This window comes from Coregonus lavaretus (genome assembly GCF_964263955.1).
Source record: "Coregonus lavaretus genome assembly, chromosome: 16".
Classification (NCBI taxonomy): Eukaryota; Metazoa; Chordata; class Actinopteri; order Salmoniformes; family Salmonidae; genus Coregonus; species Coregonus lavaretus.
Genome location: NC_140003.1, coordinates 7,359,879 through 7,368,241, shown reverse-complemented (window position 1 = coordinate 7,368,241; position 8,363 = coordinate 7,359,879). Strand labels below are relative to the sequence as shown.

The following is an 8,363-nucleotide window of genomic DNA, read 5'->3' as shown; positions in this document are numbered from 1 at the left end:
CTGGAATGCATTTCAGTTAACAGGTGTGCCTTGTTAAAAGTTACTATACTATATATTATCATCCACAATGTAACACAATATAGCATTTCCAATAGTAAAATACTAAGGAGAAAATCTCAAATGTAGGAAGGTATTGTGAGATGAACAAAATGCACACTTTACAATTGCAAAGGTGTGACCTTTTAGTGTTAAAACCCTTTCACAAAGGCTCATGGTTACAGAACTTTGTTCTTTTGAGAGACCCGTGTCCCTGGACATGTGAACAGACCTCAGTGTTCTATGGCCCTCTATGCCATGTTGCTGAGTCAGGGGTTAGTACAATGGGGTTCACAGGTATAAAAAGAAAGGTTTTAAACCAGTAGGATAACAGTTCCACAGCAAGAGCAGCAGCAGAAGCACAGAGAGACGAAATGACCTCCACCGGCATGAACATGAACGGCAGAATCACCTTCTATTAGGTTGGGTGGGGGACTCAGGTGCAGAGACGGACACACGGACAAAGAGAGTGAATTAGGATGTAGTTTATTCAACGTGTTTTGGCAGAGAGAAGCAGTTCAGGGTGGAGTAGCTTCAGGCCGGGGTAGGAGCTGAGTGGGGTGGAGAGCCGGTAGTCCTGAGAGCTGGATGACGAGGATAACAGGTAACAGAGGAGCAGGTAGCGGCGTGGGAATGGCAAGCAGGCAGGCAGCAGGAACAGACGGGATCACAGGTAGTGTAGGAACGAACTGGCGCTGGAGAGGTGTCCAGCCCGGGTAGATAACTGCTGCTTGATTGGTGACAATGAGCTGCAGCTTGATGTAACTGATCTTGGAGAGAGAATGGCCACGCCCCCTGACCTAGATCCTCTGACTGCACAGCAGGGGGAGACAGACACAAACAGGGGGAAAAAAGGGAAAGGAAAACCAGCAGGAACAGGACCAACAGTGCCGGACCGTAACAGTACCCCCCCCTCAACGGGCGCCACCCGGCGACCCACCCGGCTTGTCAGGGTGGTCCCTATGGAAGTCAGCCACTAGCTGCGGATCCAGTATAAATCGTCGGGGAATCCAGGACCTCTCCTCGGGACCGTATCCCTCCCAGTCCACCAGGTACTGAAGCCCTCTACCACGCCTCCGGACGTCCAGCAGTCTCCGCACCGTGTAGGCTGGATGGTCGTCAATAATGCGCGGTGGCGGAGGGGGATCCACAGGCGGACACAAAGGGCTGGAGGAGACCAGCTTCAGCTGGGACACGTGAAATGTAGGATGGACTCTCATGGCCTGGGGAAGCTTCAACCGAACAGCCGAAGGGTTGATGATGGATTCGATCTCGAAAGGACCCAAATACCGGGGCGACAGCTTACGGGAGTCAGTGCGCAGGGGAATGTTGCTGGAGGAGAGCCAGACTTGCTGACCAGGCTGGAACTGTGGAGCGACTACCCTGTGCCTGTCCGCCACCCTCTTATTACGCTCTGCTGTCCGTAGAAGGGCCTCACGGGTGTCCACCCACACCTTGCGGCAGCGACGAAGGTTATCCTGAACTGACGGGACGGCTAACTCCCTTTCCTGAGACGGGAACAATGGCGGTTGGTACCCCAAAGCCGCCTCAAATGGTGAGAGGCCGGTGGCAGATGAGGTGAGGGAATTGTGGGCATATTCGACCCACGGGAGATGTTTGGCCCAGGTGGACGGGTTCTGGGATGTCACACAGCGTAGGGCAGCCTCCAGGTCCTGATTGGTCCTCTCAGTCTGGCCATTGGACTGGGGATGGAAACCTGATGAGAGACTGACAGAGGCACCCAGAGCCGAACAAAACTCCTTCCATACCCGAGAAATAAACTGTGGACCTCTATCGGACACTATGTCCACAGGTATTCCATGGGGACGGAATACATGTAGGACAAAGAGGTCGGCTGTCTCACTGGCAGATGGTAATTTTGGTAATGCAACAAAATGGGCAGATTTAGAGAATCTGTCCACGATGGTGAGTATGGTGTCATTACCCTCAGACATAGGAAGTCCAGTGACGAAGTCCAAGCCCACGTGAGACCAAGGACGACTCGGGACTGGGAGAGGCCGCAGCAGGCCCGAAGGAGCCCTGTGGGAAGCCTTATTTTGGGCACAGATGGAACAGGCCGCCACGTACTCCCGGACGTCAGCCTCGGCGGATGGCCACCAAAAGTGCCTCTTCAGTAGCGATAGTGTTCGTTTCATACCAGGGTGGCAGGAGAAGCGTGAGGTGTGGATCCAGTTGAGCACTTGCGGCCGCACGGCTGCGGGAACATAGAGAAGGTCGGGGGGGCCATCGGCCGGTCCAGGTTCCAACTCTTGTGCCGATCGGACGAGGGACTCGATTTCCCAATGAACAGCCGCCACCAAACAGGAAGCGGGCAGAACAGATTCAGGATTGCTGGAGTCTTCATTGTCTGTAAACTGGCGAGAGAGAGCATCAGGCTTGACATTACGTGTGCCAGGACGATATGTTAAAATAAACTTGAACCTGCTGAAGAACAGAGCCCATCTGGCCTGACGGGAGTTCAGCCTCTTGGACGACTGGATGTAAGCCAGGTTCTTGTGGTCTGTCCAGACTATGAAGGGTTGCTCTGCTCCGTCTAGCCAGTGCCTCCACTCCTCCAACGCCAACTTGACAGCAAGCAACTCCCGGTTACCCACGTCGTAGTTCTTCTCAGCAGGGGTCAATCTCCTGGAGAAAAAAGCCACAGGATGGAGCTTCTGGTCCGTGGGGGAACGTTGTGACAGGACAGCCCCCACCCCCGAATCAGAGGCGTCCACTTCCACAATAAACTGTAAACTAGTGTCTGGATGAATAAGAACAGGTGAGGTGGTGAACAGTTCCTTCAATGTACTCACGGCTGACTCGGCCTCAGGCGTCCACAGGAATGGCACCTTAGGGGAGGTGAGCTTGGTCAGGGGGGCAACCACTCGGCTGAAACCCCTGATGAAGCGGCGGTAGAAGTTGGCGAAGCCCAGGAAGCGTTGTAGCTGCTTCCGAGACGTGGGTGTGGGCCACTCCACAACCGCTCTGATCTTGTCAGGGTCTGGTGACACTTGTCCCCGCTCGATAATAAAGCCCAAAAAGGGGACGGACTGCCGGTGGAACTCACATTTTTCTGCTTTCACATACAGTTTGTTTTCCATGAGGCGTTGGAGAACCAGACGGACGTGGGAGACGTGTTCATCCTGTGACTTAGAGAATATAAGAATGTCATCCAAATAGACAAACACAAAACGGTGTAGAAAATCCCTCAACACATCGTTAACCATGGCCTGAAACACTGCTGGGGCATTAGTGAGACCGAATGGCATGACTAGGTATTCAAAGTGTCCGAGAGGGGTATTGAACCCAGTCTTCCATTCGTCTCCCTGCCTGATCCTAACGAGGTGGTAAGCGTTCCGGAGGTCGAGTTTGGTAAACACAGTGGCACCATGAAGGGAGTCAAATGCTGAGTTGATGAGAGGCAGGGGGTATGTATTTCTGACTGTGATGTTATTAAGTCCTCTGTAGTCAATGCAGGGGCGTAATGTTTTGTCCTTCTTCTCTACAAAAAAGAACCCAGCACCAACAGCGGACGATGAGGGACGAATGATGCCAGAGGTTAGGGAGTCGCCTATGTAGGTTTCCATAGCTTCTCTCTCAGGACGGGACAGATTGAAAAGCCGACTGGACGGCAAAGGGGCTCCAGGAAGTAACTCAATAGCGCAATCGTATGGCCTATGAGGTGGTAATGAAAGTGCCTTGGACTTACTGAATACCTCGGCCAGGTCCAGGTACTCCTCAGGGACTGAAGAGAGGTCTGGAGTTTTGACAGGGGAATCAGGGGAGCCGACCGAGGGCGGAATAGCCGACCCAAGGCACACAGAATGGCAGTGAGTGCTCCAACTGTGTATTTTGTGGTTTTGCCAATCAATATGGGGGTTGTGAAGGCTAAGCCAGGGGAAACCGAGGATAAGGGGGGAGGCCGAGGAGGAGACTACTTTAAACTGGATGGTTTCTTTGTGATTGCCGGACAGCATGAGAGAAACGGGGACAGTTTGGTGGGTGATGTTGGCAAACTGATGGCCGTCAATAGCGGTTACTGTTATAGGCTTAGGCAGGGGCTTAACAGGGATCTCAGCCTGAGTGACCAGGTTAGCGTCAATGAAACTATCCTCAGCACCAGAGTCGATGAGAGCAGCTAGTGGGAGAGATAGATTCCTGAACTGGACTGTAACTGGGATCACTAGACGGGGTGTTGTGGGCATTGAGTCAGGTATAGCACTCGCAAGTACGCCCACTTTTACCTGCGAGCTAGGTCTTTTGGGGCGAACCGGACAGTTAACCAGGAAATGAGTGCGGTCCCCACAGTACATGCACTCACCAGCCCGTATGCGCCGTTCCTTTTCGACATGGGACAGACGAGCACGGCCCAGCTGCATGGGCTCGTCTAGTTCCGTGGAAGGATCCGCTGAGGTGTGTGGGCGGTGTCCGAGTGGTGGTGTAGCTCGGGCTGCAGAAAGCGAGGGAGCCCCGTTAGAGGTGTGGACCCGACCGCCCCTCTCCTGTCTCCTCTCCCGTAGCCTGTTGTCTATTCGTGTAGCAAGGGAAACGAGAACATGAAGGTTAGCAGGCTCATCACGAACAGCTAGTTCATTCTTAATCGTGTCACTTAGACCGTTAACAAACGCTCCCTGAAGAGCTTCGTCGTTCCACTTGGAATCGGCTGCCAAGGTCCAAAATTCAATGGCGTATTCAGCCACGCTACCCGTGCCCTGTCGTAGCTTCAATAGTCTCTTTGTGGCGGTCCCGGCATGGTCCGGGTGATCAAACACAACTTTCAATTGAGAGGAAAAATCGTCAAACGACAGGCTGGCAATCTGCTGAGTAGAACAAGCCGCTTCTGCCCAAATCAAAGCTTTGCCCCTCATTAACCCCAGTGCGTAATGTACCTTGGAGGATTCCGTGGAGAAAGACAGGGGCTTCTGTTGGAACACCAAGCGGCACTGAAGCAGGAAACCACGGCATTTGTTCAGGTCCCCGGTGAAAGGTTCGGGTGCGGTTGTAGGGGGTTCCCGAAGGGCAGGAGCGGAAGCCGAGCCTGGAGCCACTGTAGGAGGAACAGGCGGAGGAGAAGCAGAGGGAGGAAGGGTAGTGAGTGTTACCAGGTTAGCTACCTGAGAGGTGAGATGAGATACTTGATCCAACAACTGCTGGTTGTTATCCAATAGAGTCCGGATGAGTTGTTCGTGTTGTCCCAATAGCATTCCCTGTGAATGGAGGGCGTGTTGTACGCCATCACCCGTTGTTTCATGTGGCATCTCTGCTGAGTCCATGTTAGGCCAGTTCGTTCAATTAGGTTGGGTGGGGGACTCAGGTGCAGAGACGGACACACGGACAAAGAGAGTGAATTAGGATGTAGTTTATTCAACGTGTTTTGGCAGAGAGAAGCAGTTCAGGGTGGAGTAGCTTCAGGCCGGGGTAGGAGCTGAGTGGGGTGGAGAGCCGGTAGTCCTGAGAGCTGGATGACGAGGATAACAGGTAACAGAGGAGCAGGTAGCGGCGTGGGAATGGCAAGCAGGCAGGCAGCAGGAACAGACGGGATCACAGGTAGTGTAGGAACGAACTGGCGCTGGAGAGGTGTCCAGCCCGGGTAGATAACTGCTGCTTGATTGGTGACAATGAGCTGCAGCTTGATGTAACTGATCTTGGAGAGAGAATGGCCACGCCCCCTGACCTAGATCCTCTGACTGCACAGCAGGGGGAGACAGACACAAACAGGGGGAAAAAAGGGAAAGGAAAACCAGCAGGAACAGGACCAACAGTGCCGGACCGTAACACCTTCTACGAGGACAGGAACTTCCAGGGTCGTTCCTATGAGTGCAGCAGCGACTGCGCTGACATGTCCTCCTACCTGAGCCGCTGCCAATCCTGCAGGGTTGAGAGCGGCTGCTTCATGGTGTACGACCGCCCCAACTACATGGGAAACCAGTGGTTCATGAAGAGGGGAGAGTACCACGACTACCAGCGCATGATGGGAATGACCGACATTAGGTCCTGTCGCATGATCCCCATGCACAGAGGATCTTTCAGGATGAGGATCTACGAGAGGGAGAACTTCGGAGGTCAGATGCACGAGATGATGGACGACTGTGACAACATCATGGATCGTTACCGCATGAACAACTGCATGTCCTGCAACGTTATGGACGGCCACTGGCTCATGTATGAGCAGCCCCAGTACAGAGGCAGGATGATGTACATGAGGCCTGGAGAGTACAGAAACTTCAACCAGATGGGCATGGGCATGAGGTTCATGAGCATGAGACGTATCAACGAGTCCTGTTACTAGATATAGCTTTTACTGATGCAAATACGAGAAGCCATTGAATAAAAACATTGATAAAAAGTAAATAAAAAAGAAATAAAAAAAAGTTGTGATGATGACAAATACTTTACTCGGTAAGGTCACTCCTATAGAATTTTATGGTCACTCCCACTAAGGCCAACTTTGAATGGTTGATATCCCAGGCTTATATGTGCTGTGTGTGCAATAACCTGGGGATGACGTTACACCAGGGTTCTTCAATTCCGGTCCTGGAGGGCCGAAACACTTCTGTTTTGTATTTCTACCTGGTAGTTAATTGCACTCACCTGGTGTCCCAGGTCTGAATTAGCCCCTGATTAGAAGGAGAGGATGAAAAACAGAGGTGCTTCGGCCCTCCAGGACCGGAATTGAAGAACCCTGCGTTACACCAAGAAACACTTACCTTGATGAACCAACCTAAAGAAATTGAAAGTGCCTTGTTCCTCAGTACACAAACACGCACACAGCAAAAACGAGCCATACCGCACAGTGCTGGGCCCAATCAAGTCTTTGACACACTCACCCACTCCCCCGCTGAAAGTTCAGCCTCAAAATATTGGCACCATTATAACAGGTTGTAATCAAGCCCTGGTCTCCAGCATGGGAACAGAAGAGGAATGAATGCCTGTCATATTAGGTTTATAACTCATTATGACGTCTGTTTGGCTATCATATGATGACAGTAAAATTGTGTTTTGTTAGTAAGGCTTATTATAATTACTGTTGTAGACTTATTACTAGGCACCAAACAGACTAAACAGGTTTTAGATTTACCAGTAAATCTACACTACCAGTCAAAAGTTTGGACACACATATTAATTCAAGGGTTTTCCTTTATTTTTACAATTTTTTACATTGTAGAATAATAGTGAAGACATCAAAACTATGACATAACACATATGGAATCATGTAGTAACCAAATAAGTGTTAAACAAATCAAAATATATTTGAGATTTGAGATTCTTCAAATAGCCACCCTTTGCCTTGATGACAGCTTTGCACACTCTTGGCATTCTCTCAACCAGCTGCATGAGGTAGTCACCTGGAATACATTTCAATTAACAAGTGTGCCTTCCTAAAAGTTAATTTGTGGAATTTCTTTCCTTCTTAACGCGTTTGAGACAATCAGTTGTGTTGTGACAAGGAAAAGGGGTTATACAGAAGATAGCCCTATTTGGTAAAAGAAGTCCATATTATGGCAAGAACTGCTCAAATAAGCAAAGAGAAACGACAGTCCATCATTAATTTAAAACATGAAGGTCAGTCAATACGGAAAATGTCAAGAACTTTGAACGTTTCTTAAAGTGCAGTCGAAAAACCACCAAGCGCTATGATGAAACTGGCTCTCATGAGGACCGCCACAGGAATGGAAGACCCAGAGTTACCTCTGCTTCAGAGGATAAGGTCATTAGAGTTACCAGCCTCAGAAATTGCAGCCCAAATAAATGCTTCACAGAGTTCAAGTAACAGACAAATCTCAACATCAACTGTTCAGAAGGGACTGTGTGAATCAGGCCTTCATGGTCGAATTGCTGCAAAGAAACCACTACTAAAGGACACCAATAAGAAGACGAGACCTGCTTGGGCCAAGAAACACGAGCAATGGACATTAGACCGGTGGAAATGTGTCCTTTGGTCTGGAGTCCAAATTGGAGATTCTTGGTTCCAACCGCCGTGTCTTTGTGAGACACGGTGTGGGTGAATGAATGATCTCTGCATGTGTAGTTCCCACCGTAAAGCATGGAGGAGGAGGTGTTATGGTGTGGGGGTGCTTTGCTGGTGACACTGTCTTTGATTTATTTAAAATTCAAGGCACACTTAACCAGCATGGCTACCACAGCATTCTGCAGCAATACACCATCCCATCTGGTTTGGGCTTAGTGGGACTTTTCAACAGGACAATAACCCAACACACCTCCAGGCTGTGTAAGGGCTATTTTACCAAGAAGGAGAGTGATGGAGTGCTGCATCAGATGACCTGGCCTCCACAATCCCCCAACCTCAATCCAATTGAGATGGTTTG

The 8,363-nt window shown here is 50.4% G+C and overlaps 1 pseudogene across 1 annotated transcript; it reads left to right on the top strand.

Moving 5' to 3' along the window:
* The first annotated feature begins 320 nt into the window (after positions 1-320).
* Positions 321-6,325, top strand: LOC311143466 (gamma-crystallin M2-like; annotated as a pseudogene). Its single transcript has 2 exons — positions 321-463; positions 5,830-6,325. The product of its transcript is annotated as a gamma-crystallin M2-like (transcript).
* Positions 6,326-8,363: the final 2,038 nt, after the last annotated feature.